Source organism: Hippopotamus amphibius, chromosome 3 (genome assembly GCF_030028045.1).
Source record: "Hippopotamus amphibius kiboko isolate mHipAmp2 chromosome 3, mHipAmp2.hap2, whole genome shotgun sequence".
In the NCBI taxonomy this organism is placed as follows: domain Eukaryota; kingdom Metazoa; phylum Chordata; class Mammalia; order Artiodactyla; family Hippopotamidae; genus Hippopotamus; species Hippopotamus amphibius.
The window spans coordinates 102358074-102372170 of record NC_080188.1 but is presented as its reverse complement, the minus strand read 5'-3'; positions in this window follow the sequence as shown (position 1 = coordinate 102372170).

Here is a 14097-nt window from a genome sequence, read left to right as displayed (position 1 = left end):
CCATGATGGCCTCACCATGCGGGTGGCACATGTGGAGTGGCATCCCTCTGGGTGGGATTTGCCCAGGCCGAGGTCAAACCGCACTTCCATTATGGCCTCAATACGTGGGTGACCCACATGAGGTTGCACCCAGCTGGGCAGGTTGTGCCAGTTCTGAGGTGAAACCCAGTGGGCATGAAGGCCTAGCCACACGGGAGACCCACACATGGTGGCACACAGCCAGGCAGTGTGTAACTGGGCCGAGGTGACACCCAGTGACCATTACGGCCTTGCCTCATGCGTGATATGTGTAAAATGGCACTCTGTGGCGTGGGGTGTGACCAGGCCTAAGTGACACCCTGGCCATGAGGGTCTTGCAACGTGCATCACCTGCATGATGTGGCTCCCCACTGGGCAGGTTTTGAAGTAGCCGAGGTGAAACTCGGCCTCCTGACCACATCGCCATGCAGGTGGCATGTGCGAAGTGTCACCATGATGGGTGGGGTGTGACCAGGTCTAGGTGACACCCAGCTGCCATGCAGGCCTCATCAGGCAGATGCACCACAGTATGTGGCACTCCTCCAGTTGGTGTGTGCCCAGGCAAAAGTGAATCCCAGCATTCATGAGGGCATCAACATGTGGGTGACCCATGCGAGGTGGCAGCCCCCAGGTGATGTGTGACTGGGCTGAGGTGAAACCCAATGGAATGTCAGCCTCACCACATAGGTGACCCTGGTGTGGTGGCATCCCACCAGGCGGCATGTGCCCAGGCCAAGGTCAAACACAGCTTCTGTGATGGCCTTGCCACTCGGGTGACAGGTGCAAGGTGGCTCCCCATCTGGTGGCGTGTGCCTGGGCTGAGGTGACAGCCAGCAGCTATGATGTACTTGCCACGTGGGTTACCTATGTGAGGTGGCACCCCACTGGGTGGATATGCCCAGGTTGATGTGACACCTGGCAGCCCTGATGGCCTCAGCACGTGGGTGACTGATGTGAGGTGGCACCCTGCTAGGTGGGGTGTGATGGATCTTAGGTGACATCTGGCAGCCATAATGGCCTTGCAACATGGGTGGCACATGCAAAGTGGCACACCGCAGGTGGGATGTGAGGGGGTCTAGGTGACACCCGGTGGCTTTGACGGTGCAGCTATGTGTGTGACAAGTGCAAGGGTGCACCCATCTGGGTGGGGTGTTACTGGACCGAGGTTACACCTTGTGACCATAATGACCTCAGCACTTGGGTGGTATGCATGATGTGGCACCCTGCCAGCAGGGTGTGATGGGGCCAATGGACACCCCGTGGTTGTGACAGCCTCTCAACACGGGTGACCCATGTGAGGTGGCTTTTTGCCGGGCAGGGTGTGACTGAGCTGAGGTGACATCTGGCAGCCATTACAGCCTCACCACATGGGTGACCCATGCGTGGTGGCATCCTGTTGGGCTGGATGTGCCTGGGCCTAGGTGACAGCCTGTTGCCATGAGGGCCATGCCACAAGTGTGACCCTTGTGAGATGGCACTCTGGTGGGTGGGGTGTGCATGGGCCTAGGTGCCACGTGGTGGCCGAGAGAGGCTCGCAACCCAGGTGACCCTCACGAGATGGCACCCTGCCTGATGGGATGTGCCCAATTCAAGGTGATACCTGATGGTCATGACAGCATCACCACATGCATGGCATGCGCAAGGTGGTACACTGTTGGGCTGTGTTTGATAATCCTAGGTGACACCCTGTGGCCATCATGGCCTTGCCATGTGGGTGGCATGCATGAAGTGGCTCCAGGCCGCACATGGTGTCCCTGGGCTGAGGTGAGACCTGGCAACACTGACGGCCTCACCACATGATTTACACATGTAAGGTGGCACCCCACAGGGTGGATGTGCCTGGGCTGAGGTGAGGCCTGATATCCCTGGTGGCCTCACCACATGGGTGAATCACATGAGTTGACACCGCACCAGGCAGGGTGTGGTGGGGCTGAAGTGACACCCAGCAGCTGTAATGGCCTTGCAATGTGGGTGGAAGCTGCAAAGTGCCACCACTCTGGGCAGGGTGTAAGGGTGCCGAGGTGACCCATGGTGCTGTGATGGCCCAGCTACATGGGTGGCAAGTGCAAGGTTGCACCCCACCAGGTGGGGTGTTACAGGGCCGAGGTGGCACCTGGTGTCTGTGATGGCCTCACCACTTGGGTGGCACACACATGGTAGCACCCTGCCAGGCAAGGTGCGATAGGGTCAATGGACACCCTGTGGCTGTGACAGCCTTGCAACCCTGGTGACCTATACTAGGTGGCTTCCTGCTGGCAGGTTGTGACCGAGCTGAGGTGACACCCAGCAGCAGTGATGGCCTTGCCACATGGGTGACCTGCAAGAGGTGGCACCATGCTGTGTGGGTTGTGACCAGGCCAAGGTGACACCTGGTGGCCATGACAGCCTCACCACAATCGTAGCAAGTGTGAGATTGCACCCTGCAGGCTGCAGTGTGAGCAGGCCAAAGTGATCCACAGCAGCTGTGAGAGCCACATCACATGGGTGACCCTTGCAAAGTGGCACCCCGTTAGGTGGTGTGTGACTGGTCCAAGGTGATGCCCAGTGGCCATGAGGACCTCACCACATGGGTGACCCACATGAGCTGGCACCCTGCCTGGCAGGGTGTAACCAGGCCAAGGTGACATCTGGTGGCATAGAGGTGCTCACAACGTGAGTAACCATGCGAGGTGGCATCTCACATGGTGGGGTATGCCCGGGTTGAGGTGACACACTTTGACCGAGACAGACTTGCAGCACAGGTGGCATGCACCAGGTGACACCCCACTGTGCAGTGTGTGATCGGGCTGAGGTGACACCTGGTGGCTGTGATGGTCTCGTCCTGAGGGAAGCACATGCTAGTTGACACCCTGGCAGGTGGGTATTGACCAGGAAGAGGTGACACCCAGTGGCCGTGATGGCCTCACTACATGGGGGACACACAAGAGATGACATGGTGCCAGGTGTGGTGTCACAGGGACAAGGTGGCACCTAGTGGTGTGATTGCCTAGCTATGTGGGTGGCACATCAAGGTGGCACCTGGCAGGGTGGGGAATGACGGGGCTGAAGTGACACCCGGTGGCCATGATGGCCTAGCCATGTGAGTAGCATGCACTATGTAGCACCCCATGGGGCAGTGTCTGAGTGGGCTTAGGTGACACCTCGCGGCCTTGATAGCCTCACCATGCTGGTGACATGGGTGAGGTAGCACCTTGCCTGGTGGGGTGTGACGTGGCTGAGATGACACATGGTGGTCATGATCCCTTGCCTCTTAGGTGGCTCCAGCGTGGTGGCACCCTGCTGTGAAAGCTATGAAGGGGTCAAGGTGACATCCCATGGCTATGACAGCCTCACCACATGGGTGACCCAAGTGAGGTGGCTCCCCACAAGACATGGTGTGACTGAGCTAAGCTGTCACCCAGTGGCAGTGATGGCTTCTCCATGCAGGTGACCCATACGAGGTGGTACCCCACTGGGTGGTGTGTGAAGCAACCAAGGTGACACCCAGCAGCTGTGAGGGCCTCATCACGTGGGTGATCTGTGCATGGTGGCTCCCCACCAGGCAGTGTGTGCTCAGGCAGAGGAGACATCTGGCAGCCATGACAGCCTCACCATGCAGTTGACCTTTGCCAGGTGGCAACCTGCGGGATGGGGTGTGACCATGCAGACGTGACACCCAGCGGTGTGACCACCTTGCCATGCAGGTGCCATGTTGAGGTGACATTCTCCTGGGCAGGGAGTGACGCGGCTGAATATTGGTGGCCGTGAGTGCTGCACCATGTGGGTGGCACATGCTAGGTGACATCCCAATGGGCAAGGTGTACCCAGGCCGAGGTGACACTCAGTGGCTGTGAAGGCCTCACAACACAGGTGACCCATGCGATTTGGAATCCTGCATGGTGTGGTGTGACTGGGTTGACATGACACAGCGACCACATTGGACTTGCAATGTGGGTGGCATGCGTGAGGTTAGCCCTGCCAGGTAGGGTGTGATTGGGCTGAGGTGACACCCGGCAGCCATGATGGGCTTGCCACATGGATGGCACACAAGAGATGACACCCCACTGGGCATGGTGTCATGGGGATGAGGTAAAACACTATGGCCGTTACTGCCTCACCATGTGGGTAGCACATGTGAGGTCGCACCCTACCAGGCCTAGAGTGATGGGGCCAAAGTGAAACATGGTGGCTGAGATGACTTGCCACGTGGGTGGCTAGCACGAGGTGGCACCCAGCTGTGCGTGGTGTGAATGGGCCAAAATGACACCTGGCAGCTGTGACAGCCTCGCCACGCTGGTTACCGCTGTGTGGTGGCATCCCACTGGGTGGTGTATGACTGGGCCAAGGTGACAACCAGCAGCCATGAAGGCCTCACTGCATGGGTGACATTCGTGAGTTGAAACCCCACTGGGTGGGGTGTGCCCAGGCCTAGGTGAAACATGGCGGCCGTGAGGGCCTCAACACACTGGTGACCCGCATGAGGTGGTATCCTGCTGGGTGGGGTGTGCCCATGCCGAGGTGACACCTGGTTGCTATGATTGCCCTGCAACGTGGGTTACCAGTGCTGGGTGGGGTGCACCCAGGTTGAGGTGACACATGGTTTATGTGACAGATGAGCAATATGGGTGGCATGTGTAAGGTGACACTCCACTGGGGAGGGTGTGACCAGGCTGAGGTGACACCTTGTGGCTGTGATGGCCTTGCCATGTGGTTGGCATGTACGAGGTAGCACCCCACCAGGTAGGGAGTGATGGGGCCGAGGTTCCACCAGGCCACTGTAATGTCCTCAACATGCGGGTGACCAATGAGAGGTAGCATCCCACCAGGTGGTGTGTGCCCAGGCCTAGGTGACACCTGGCAGCCATGATGGCCTCACATTTCAGGTGACTCGTGCGAAGTGGCATTGCACACGGCGAGGTGCACCTGGGTTGAGGTGACACCTGATGACTGTGATGGACTCACCACACGGGTGGCTTGCATGAGGTGACACACTGGAGGACAGAGTGTGATTGAGCTAAGGTGACACCTGGTGGCTGTGGTGTCCTCATCACATGGGTGGCATGCAAGAGATGACACCCCACCAGGTGTGGTGTCATGGGGATGAGGTGACAGCTAGTGGCTGTGACTGCATTGTCATGTGGGTGGCACATGTGAGGTAGCACCCCATCAGGTTGGCAGAGTTGGGGCCGAGGTGACACATGGTGGCTGTGACGGCCTCACCACATGGGTGACCTGCATGAGGTGGCATTCCACCATGAGGCGTGTGTCTGGGCCATTTTGACACCCAGTGGCTGTGATGTCCTCACCACGCGGGTGGCTCATGCAAGGTTTCACCATGCCAGGTGGTGTGTCATGGGGCTGAGGTGACACACCATGGTCATGATGACCTTGCCATGCTGGTGACATATGTGAGGTGGTACCTGACCTGGTGGAGATTGACAGGACTGAAGTGACACCTGGCGGCCATGATGGGTTTGCCACACAGGTGACCCATGTGAGGTGGCCACCTGATGGGTGGAGTGCAATGGGGCTGAGGTGACACCTGGTGGCTGTGACGGCCTTGCCATGTGGGTGGCCTGTATGAGGTAGCACCCCACCAGGTAGGGAGTGATGGGGCCGAGTTTCCACCAGGCCACAGTAATGTCCTGAACATGCGGGTGACCAATGAGATGTAGCATCCCACCAGGTGAGGTGTGCCCAGGCCTAGGTGACACCTGGCAGTGTGTTGGCCTCACCACATGGGTGACCCTGGCAGGCTGGAACCCCACTGGGCAGGTGTTTGTGGGCCAAGGTCAAACACAGGTTCTGTGATGGCCTCACCACATGGGTGGCACCCCACTGGGTTGGGTGTGCCCAGGCCAAGGTGACACTCAGGGGCCATGACAGCCTTACCACGTGGGTGACCAGTGTGATGTGGCAACCTGTTGGGCAGCACATGACTGTGCCAAAGTGACACCTGGTGGCTGTGATGGCCTCTCCATGCAGGTGACCTGTACAAGGCCTCACCGCATGGGTGGCATGCATGAGGTTGCTCTCCACTGGGCAGAGTGTCCCAAGGCCGAGGTGACACCTGCTGGCCATGATGGCCTCACCATGCAGATGGCACATGTGGAGTGGCATCCCTCTGGGTGGGATTTGCCCAGGCCGAGGTCAAACCCCACTTCCATTATGGCCTCAATACGTGGGTGACCCACATGAGGTTGCACCCAGCTGGGCAGGTTGTGCCAGTTCTGAGGTGAAACCCAGTGGGCATGAAGGCCTAGCCACACGGGAGACCCACACATGGTGGCACACAGCCAGGCAGTGTGTAACTGGGCCGAGGTGACCCCCAGTGACCATTACGGCCTTGCCTCATGGGTGATATGTGTAAAGTGGCACTCTGTGGGGTGGGGTGTGACCAGGCCTAAGTGACACCCTGGCCATGAGGGTCTTGCCACGTGCATCACCTGCATGATGTGGCTCCCCACTGGGCAGGGTGTGAAGTAGCCGAGGTGAAACTCGGCCTCCTGAGCACATCGCCATGCAGGTGGCATGTGCGAAGTGTCACCGTGATGGGTGGGGTGTGACCAGGTCTAGGTGACACCCAGCTGCCATGCAGGCCTCATCAGGCAGATGCACCACAGTATGTGGCACTCCTCCAGTTGGTGTGTGCCCAGGCGCAAGTGAATCCCAGCATTCATGAGGGCATCAACATGTGGGTGACACATGCGAGGTGGCAGCCCCCAGGTGATGTGTGAGTGGGCTGAGGTGAAACCCAATGGAATGTCAGCCTCATCACATAGGTGACCCTGGTGTGGTGGCATCCCACCAGGCGGCATGTGCCCAGGCCAAGGTCAAACACAGCTTCTGTGATGGCCTTGCCACTCGGGTGACAGGTGCAAGGTGGCTCCCCATCAGGTGGCATGTGCCTGGGCTGAGGTGACAGCCAGCAGCTATGATGTACTTGCCACGTGGGTTACCTATGTGAGGTGGCACCCCACTGGGTGGATATGCCCAGGTTGATGTGACACCTGGCAGCCCTGATGGCCTCAGCACGTGGGTGACTGATGTGAGGTGGCACCCTGCTAGGTGGGGTGTGATGGATCTGAGGTGACATCTGGCAGCCATAATGGCCTTGCAACATGGGTGGCACATGCAAAGTGGCACACTGCAGGTGGGTGGTGAGGGTGTGTAGGTGACACCCAGTGGCTTTGACGGTGCAGCTATGTGTGTGACAAGTGCAAGGGTGCACCCATCTGGGTGGCGTGTTACTGGACCGAGGTTACACCTTGTGACCATAATGACCTCAGCACTTGGGTGGTATGCATGATGTGGCACCCTGCCAGCAGGGTGTGATGGGGCCAATGGACACCCCGTGGTTGTGACAGCCTCTCAACACGGGTGACCCATGTGAGGTGGCTTTTTGCCGGGCAGGGTGTGACTGAGCTGAGGTGACATCTGGCAGCCATTACAGCCTCACCACATGGGTGACCCATGCGTGGTGGCATCCTGTTGGGCTGGATGTGCCTGGGCCTAGGTGACAGCCTGTTGCCATGAGGGCCATGCCACAAGTGTGACCCTTGTGAGATGGCACTCTGGTGGGTGGGGTGTGCATGGGCCTAGGTGCCACCTGGTGGCTGAGAGGGCCTCGCAACCCAGGTGACCCTCACGAGATGGCACCCTGCCTGATGGGATGTGCCCAATTCAAGGTGATACCTGATGGTCATGACAGCATCACCACATGCATGGCATGCGCAAGGTGGTACACTGTTGGGCTGTGTTTGATAATCCTAGGTGACACCCTGTGGCCATCATGGCCTTGCCATGTGGGTGGCATGCATGAAGTGGCTCCAGGCCGCACATGGTGTCCCTGGGCTGAGGTGAGACCTGGCAACACTGACGGCCTCACCACATGGCTTACACATGTAAGGTGGCACCCCACAGGGTGGATGTGCCTGGGCTGAGGTGAGGCCTGATATCCCTGGTGGCCTCACCACATGGGTGAATCACATGAGTTGACACCCCACCAGGCAGGGTGTGGTGGGGCTGAAGTGACACCCAGCAGCTGTAATGGCCTTGCAATGTGGGTGGAACCTGCAAAGTGCCACCGCTCTGGGCAGGGTGTAAGGGTGCCGAGGTGACCCATGGTGCTGTGATGGCCCAGCTACATGGGTGGCAAGTGCAAGGTTGCACCCCACCAGGTGGGGTGTTACAGGGCCGAGGTGGCACCTGGTGTCTGTGATGGCCTCACCACTTGGGTGGCACACACATGGTAGCACCCTGCCAGGCAAGGTGCGATAGGGTCAATGGACACCCTGTGGCTGTGACAGCCTTGCAACCCTGGTGACCTATACTAGGTGGCTTCCTGCTGGCAGGTTGTGACCGAGCTGAGGTGACACCCAGCAGCAGTGATGGCCTTGCCACATGGGTGACCTGCAAGAGGTGGCACCATGCTGTGTGGGTTGTGACCAGGCCAAGGTGACACCTGGTGGCCATGACAGCCTCACCACAATCGTAGCAAGTGTGAGATTGCACCCTGCAGGCTGCAGTGTGAGCAGGCCAAAGTGATCCACAGCAGCTGTGAGAGCCACATCACATGGGTGACCCTTGCAAAGTGGCACCCCGTTAGGTGGTGTGTGACTGGTCCAAGGTGATGCCCAGTGGCCATGAGGACCTCACCACATGGGTGACCCACATGAGCTGGCACCCTGCCTGGCAGGGTGTAACCAGGCCAAGGTGACATCTGGTGGCATAGAGGTGCTCACAACGTGAGTAACCATGCGAGGTGGCATCTCACATGGTGGGGTATGCCCGGGTTGAGGTGACACACTTTGACCGAGACAGACTTGCAGCACAGGTGGCATGCACCAGGTGACACCCCACTGTGCAGTGTGTGATCGGGCTGAGGTGACACCTGGTGGCTGTGATGGTCTCGTCCTGAGGGAAGCACATGCTAGTTGACACCCTGGCAGGTGGGTATTGACCAGGAAGAGGTGACACCCAGTGGCCGTGATGGCCTCACTACATGGGGGACACACAAGAGATGACATGGTGCCAGGTGTGGTGTCACAGGGACAAGGTGGCACCTAGTGGTGTGATTGCCTAGCTATGTGGGTGGCACATCAAGGTGGCACCTGGCAGGGTGGGGAATGACGGGGCTGAAGTGACACCCGGTGGCCATGATGGCCTAGCCATGTGAGTAGCATGCACTATGTAGCACCCCATCGGGCAGTGTCTGAGTGGGCTTAGGTGACACCTCGCGGCCTTGATAGCCTCACCATGCTGGTGACATGGGTGAGGTAGCACCTTGCCTGGTGGGGTGTGACGTGGCTGAGATGACACATGGTGGTCATGATCCCTTGCCTCTTAGGTGGCTCCAGCGTGGTGGCACCCTGCTGTGAAAGCTATGAAGGGGTCAAGGTGACATCCCATGGCTATGACAGCCTCACCACATGGGTGACCCAAGTGAGGTGGCTCCCCACAAGACATGGTGTGACTGAGCTAAGCTGTCACCCAGTGGCAGTGATGGCTTCTCCATGCAGGTGACCCATACGAGGTGGTACCCCACTGGGTGGTGTGTGAAGCAACCAAGGTGACACCCAGCAGCTGTGAGGGCCTCATCACGTGGGTGATCTGTGCATGGTGGCTCCCCACCAGGCAGTGTGTGCTCAGGCAGAGGAGACATCTGGCAGCCATGACAGCCTCACCATGCAGTTGACCTTTGCCAGGTGGCAACCTGCGGGATGGGGTGTGACCATGCAGACGTGACACCCAGCGGTGTGACCACCTTGCCATGCAGGTGCCATGTTGAGGTGACATTCTCCTGGGCAGAGAGTGACACGGCTGAATATTGGTGGCCGTGAGTGCTGCACCATGTGGGTGGCACATGCTAGGTGACATCCCAATGGGCAAGGTGTACCCAGGCCGAGGAGACACTCAGTGGCTGTGAAGGCCTCACAACACAGGTGACCCATGCGATTTGGAATCCTGCATGGTGTGTTGTGACTGGGTTGACATGACACAGCGACCACATTGGACTTGCAATGTGGGTGGCATTCGTGAGGTTAGCCCTGCCAGGTAGGGTGTGATTGGGCTGAGGTGACACCCGGCAGCCATGATGGGCTTGCCACATGGATGGCACACAAGAGATGACACCCCACTGGGCATGGTGTCATGGGGATGAGGTAAAACACTATGGCCGTTACTGCCTCACCATGTGGGTAGCACATGTGAGGTCGCACCCTACCAGGCCTAGAGTGATGGGGCCAAAGTGAAACATGGTGGCTGAGATGACTTGCCACGTGGGTGGCTAGCACGAGGTGGCACCCAGCTGTGCATGGTGTGAAAGGGCCAAAATGACACCTGGCAGCTGTGACAGCCTCACCACGCTGGTTACCGCTGTGTGGTGGCATCCCACTGGGTGGTGTATGACTGGGCCAAGGTGACAACCAGCAGCCATGAAGGACTCACTACATGGGTGACATTCATGAGTTGAAACCCCACTGGGTGGGGTGTGCCCAGGCCTAGGTGAAACATGGCGGCCGTGAGGGCCTCAACACACTGGTGACCCGCATGAGGTGGTATCCTGCTGGGTGGGGTGTGCCCATGCTGAGGTGACACCTGGTTGCTATGATTGCCCTGCAACGTTGGTTACCAGTGCTGGGTGGGGTGCACCCAGGTTGAGGTGACACATGGTTTATGTGACAGATGAGCAATATGGGTGGCATGTGTAAGGTGACACTCCACTGGGGAGGGTGTGAGCAGGCTGAGGTGACACCTTGTGGCTGTGATGGCCTTGCCATGTGGTTGGCATGTACGAGGTAGAACCCCACCAGGTAGGGAGTGATGGGGCCGAGGTTCCACCAGGCCACTGTAATGTCCTGAACATGCGGGTGACCAATGAGAGGTAGCATCCCACCAGGTGGGGTGTGCCCAGGCCTAGGTGACACCTGGCAGCCATGATGGCCTCACATTTCAGGTGACTCATGCGAAGTGGCATTGCACACGGCGAGGTGCACCTGGGTTGAGGTGACACCTGATGACTGTGATGGACTCACCACATGGGTGGCTTGCATGAGGTGACACACTGGAGGACAGAGTGTGATTGAGCTAAGGTGACACCTGGTGGCTGTGGAGTCCTCATCACATGGGTGGCATGCAAGAGATGACACCCCACCAGGTGTGGTGTCATGGGGATGAGGTGACAGCTAGTGGCTTGACTGCATTGTCATGTGGGTGGCACATGTGAGGTAGCACCCCATCAGGTAGGCAGTTTGGGGCCGAGGTGACACATGGTGGCTGTGACGGCCTCACCACATGGGTGACCTGCATGAGGTGGCATTCCACCATGAGGCGTGTGTCTGGGCCATTTTGACACCCAGTGGCTGTGATGTCCTCACCACGCGGGTGGCTCATGCAAGGTTTCACCATGCCAGGTGGTGTGTCATGGGGCTGAGGTGACACACCATGGTCATGATGACCTTGCCATGCTGGTGACATATGTGAGGTGGTACCTGACCTGGTGGAGATTGACAGGACTGAAGTGACACCTGGCGGCCATGATGGGTTTGCCACACAGGTGACCCGTGTGAGGTGGCCCCCTGATGGGTGGAGTGCAATGGGGATGAGGTGACACCTGGTGGCTGTGACGGCCTTGCCATGTGAGTGACCTGTATGAGGTAGCACCCCACCAGGTAGGGAGTGATGGGGCCAAGTTTCCACCAGGCCACAGTAATATCCTGAACATGCGGGTGACCAATGAGATGTAGCATCCCACCAGGTGGGGTGTGCCCAGGCCTAGGTGACACCTGGCAGTGTGTTGGCCTCACCACATGGGTGACCCTGGCAGGCTGGAACCCCACTGGGCAGGTGTTTGTGGGCCAAGGTCAAACACAGGTTCTGTGATGGCCTCACCACATGGGTGGCACCCCACCGGGTTGGGTGTGCCCAGGCCAAGGTGACACTCAGGGGCCATGACAGCCTTACCACGTGGGTGACCAGTGTGATGTGGCAACCTGTTGGGCAGCACATGACTGTGCCAAAGTGACACCTGGTGGCTTTGATGGCCTCACCATGCAGGTGACCTGTACAATACCTCACCGCAAGTGTGGCATGCATGAGGTTGCTCTCCACTGGGCAGAGTGTCCCAAGGCCGAGGTGACACCTGCTGGCCATGATGGCCTCACCATGCAGATGGCACATGTGGAGTGGCATCCCTCTGGGTGGGATTTGCCCAGGCCGAGGTCAAACCCCACTTCCATTATGGCCTCAATATGTGGGTGACCCACATGAGGTTGCACCCAGCTGGGCAGGTTGTGCCAGTTCTGAGGTGAAACCCAGTGGGCATGAAGGCCTAGCCACACGGGAGACCCACACATGGTGGCACACAGCCAGGCACTGTGTAACTGGGCCGAGGTGACACCCAGTGACCATTACGGCCTTGCCTCAAGGGAGATATGTGTAAAATGGCACTCTGTGGCGTGGGGTGTGACCAGGCCTAAGTGACACCCTGGCCATGAGGGTCTTGCCACGTGCATCACCTGCATGATGTGGCTCCCCACTGGGCAGGGTGTGAAGTAGCCGAGGTGAAACTCGGCCTCCTGAGCACATCGCCAAGCAGGTGGCATGTGCGAAGTGTCACCGTGATGGGTGGGGTGTGACCAGGTCTAGGTGACACCCAGCTGCCATGCAGGCCTCATCAGGCAGATGCACCACAGTATGTGGCACTCCTCCAGTTGGTGTGTGCCCAGGCAAAAGTGAATCCCAGCATTCATGAGGGCATCAACATGTGGGTGACCCATGCGAGGTGGCAGCCCCCAGGTGATGTGTGACTGGGCTGAGGTGAAACCCAATGGAATGTCAGCCTCACCACATAGGTGACCCTGGTGTGGTGGCATCCCACCAGGCGGCATGTGCCCAGGCCAAGGTCAAACACAGCTTCTGTGATGGCCTTGCCACTCGGGTGACAGGTGCAAGGTGGCTCCCCATCTGGTGGCATGTGCCTGGGCTGAGGTGACAGCCAGCAGCTATGATGTACTTGCCACGTGGGTTACCTATGTGAGGTGGCACCCCACTGGGTGGATATGCCCAGGTTGATGTGACACCTGGCAGCCCTGATGTCCTCAGCACGTGGGTGACTGATGTGAGGTGGCACCCTGCTAGGTGGGGTGTGATGGATCTGAGGTGACATCTGGCAGCCATAATGGCCTTGCAACATGGGTGGCACATGCAAAGTGGCACACTGCAGGTTTGAGGTGAGGGGGTTTAGGTGACACCCGGTGGCTTTGACGGTGCAGCTATGTGTGTGACAAGTGCAAGGGTGCACCCATCTGGGTGGCGTGTTACTGGACCGAGGTTACACCTTGTGACAATAATGACCTCAGCACTTGGGTGGTATGCATGATGTGGCACCCTGCCAGCAGGGTGTGATGGGGCCAATGGACACCCCGTGGTTGTGACAGCCTCTCAACACGGGTGACCCATGTGAGGTGGCTTTTTGCCGGGCAGGGTGTGACTGAGCTGAGGTGACATCTGGCAGCCATTACAGCCTCACCACATGGGTGACCCATGCGTGGTGGCATCCTGTTGGGCTGGATGTGCCTGGGCCTAGGTGACAGCCTGTTGCCATGAGGGCCATGCCACAAGTGTGACCCTTGTGAGATGGCACTCTGGTGGGTGGGGTGTGCATGGGCCTAGGTGCCACCTGGTGGCTGAGAGGGCCTCGCAACCTAGGTGACCCTCATGAGATGGCACCCTGCCTGATGGGATGTGCCCAATTCAAGGTGATACCTGATGGTCATGACAGCATCACCACATGCATGGCATGCGCAAGGTGGTACACTGTTGGGCTGTGTTTGATAATCCTAGGTGACACCCTGTGGCCATCATGGCCTTGCTATGTGGGTGGCATGCATGAAGTGGCTCCAGGCCGCACATGGTGTCCCTGGGCTGAGGTGAGACCTGGCAACACTGACAGCCTCACCACATGGCTTACACATGTAAGGTGGCACCCCACAGGGTGGATGTGCCTGGGCTGAGGTGAGGCCTGATATCCCTGGTGGCCTCACCACATGGGTGAATCACATGAGTTTACACCCCACCAGGCAGGGTGTGGTGGGGCTG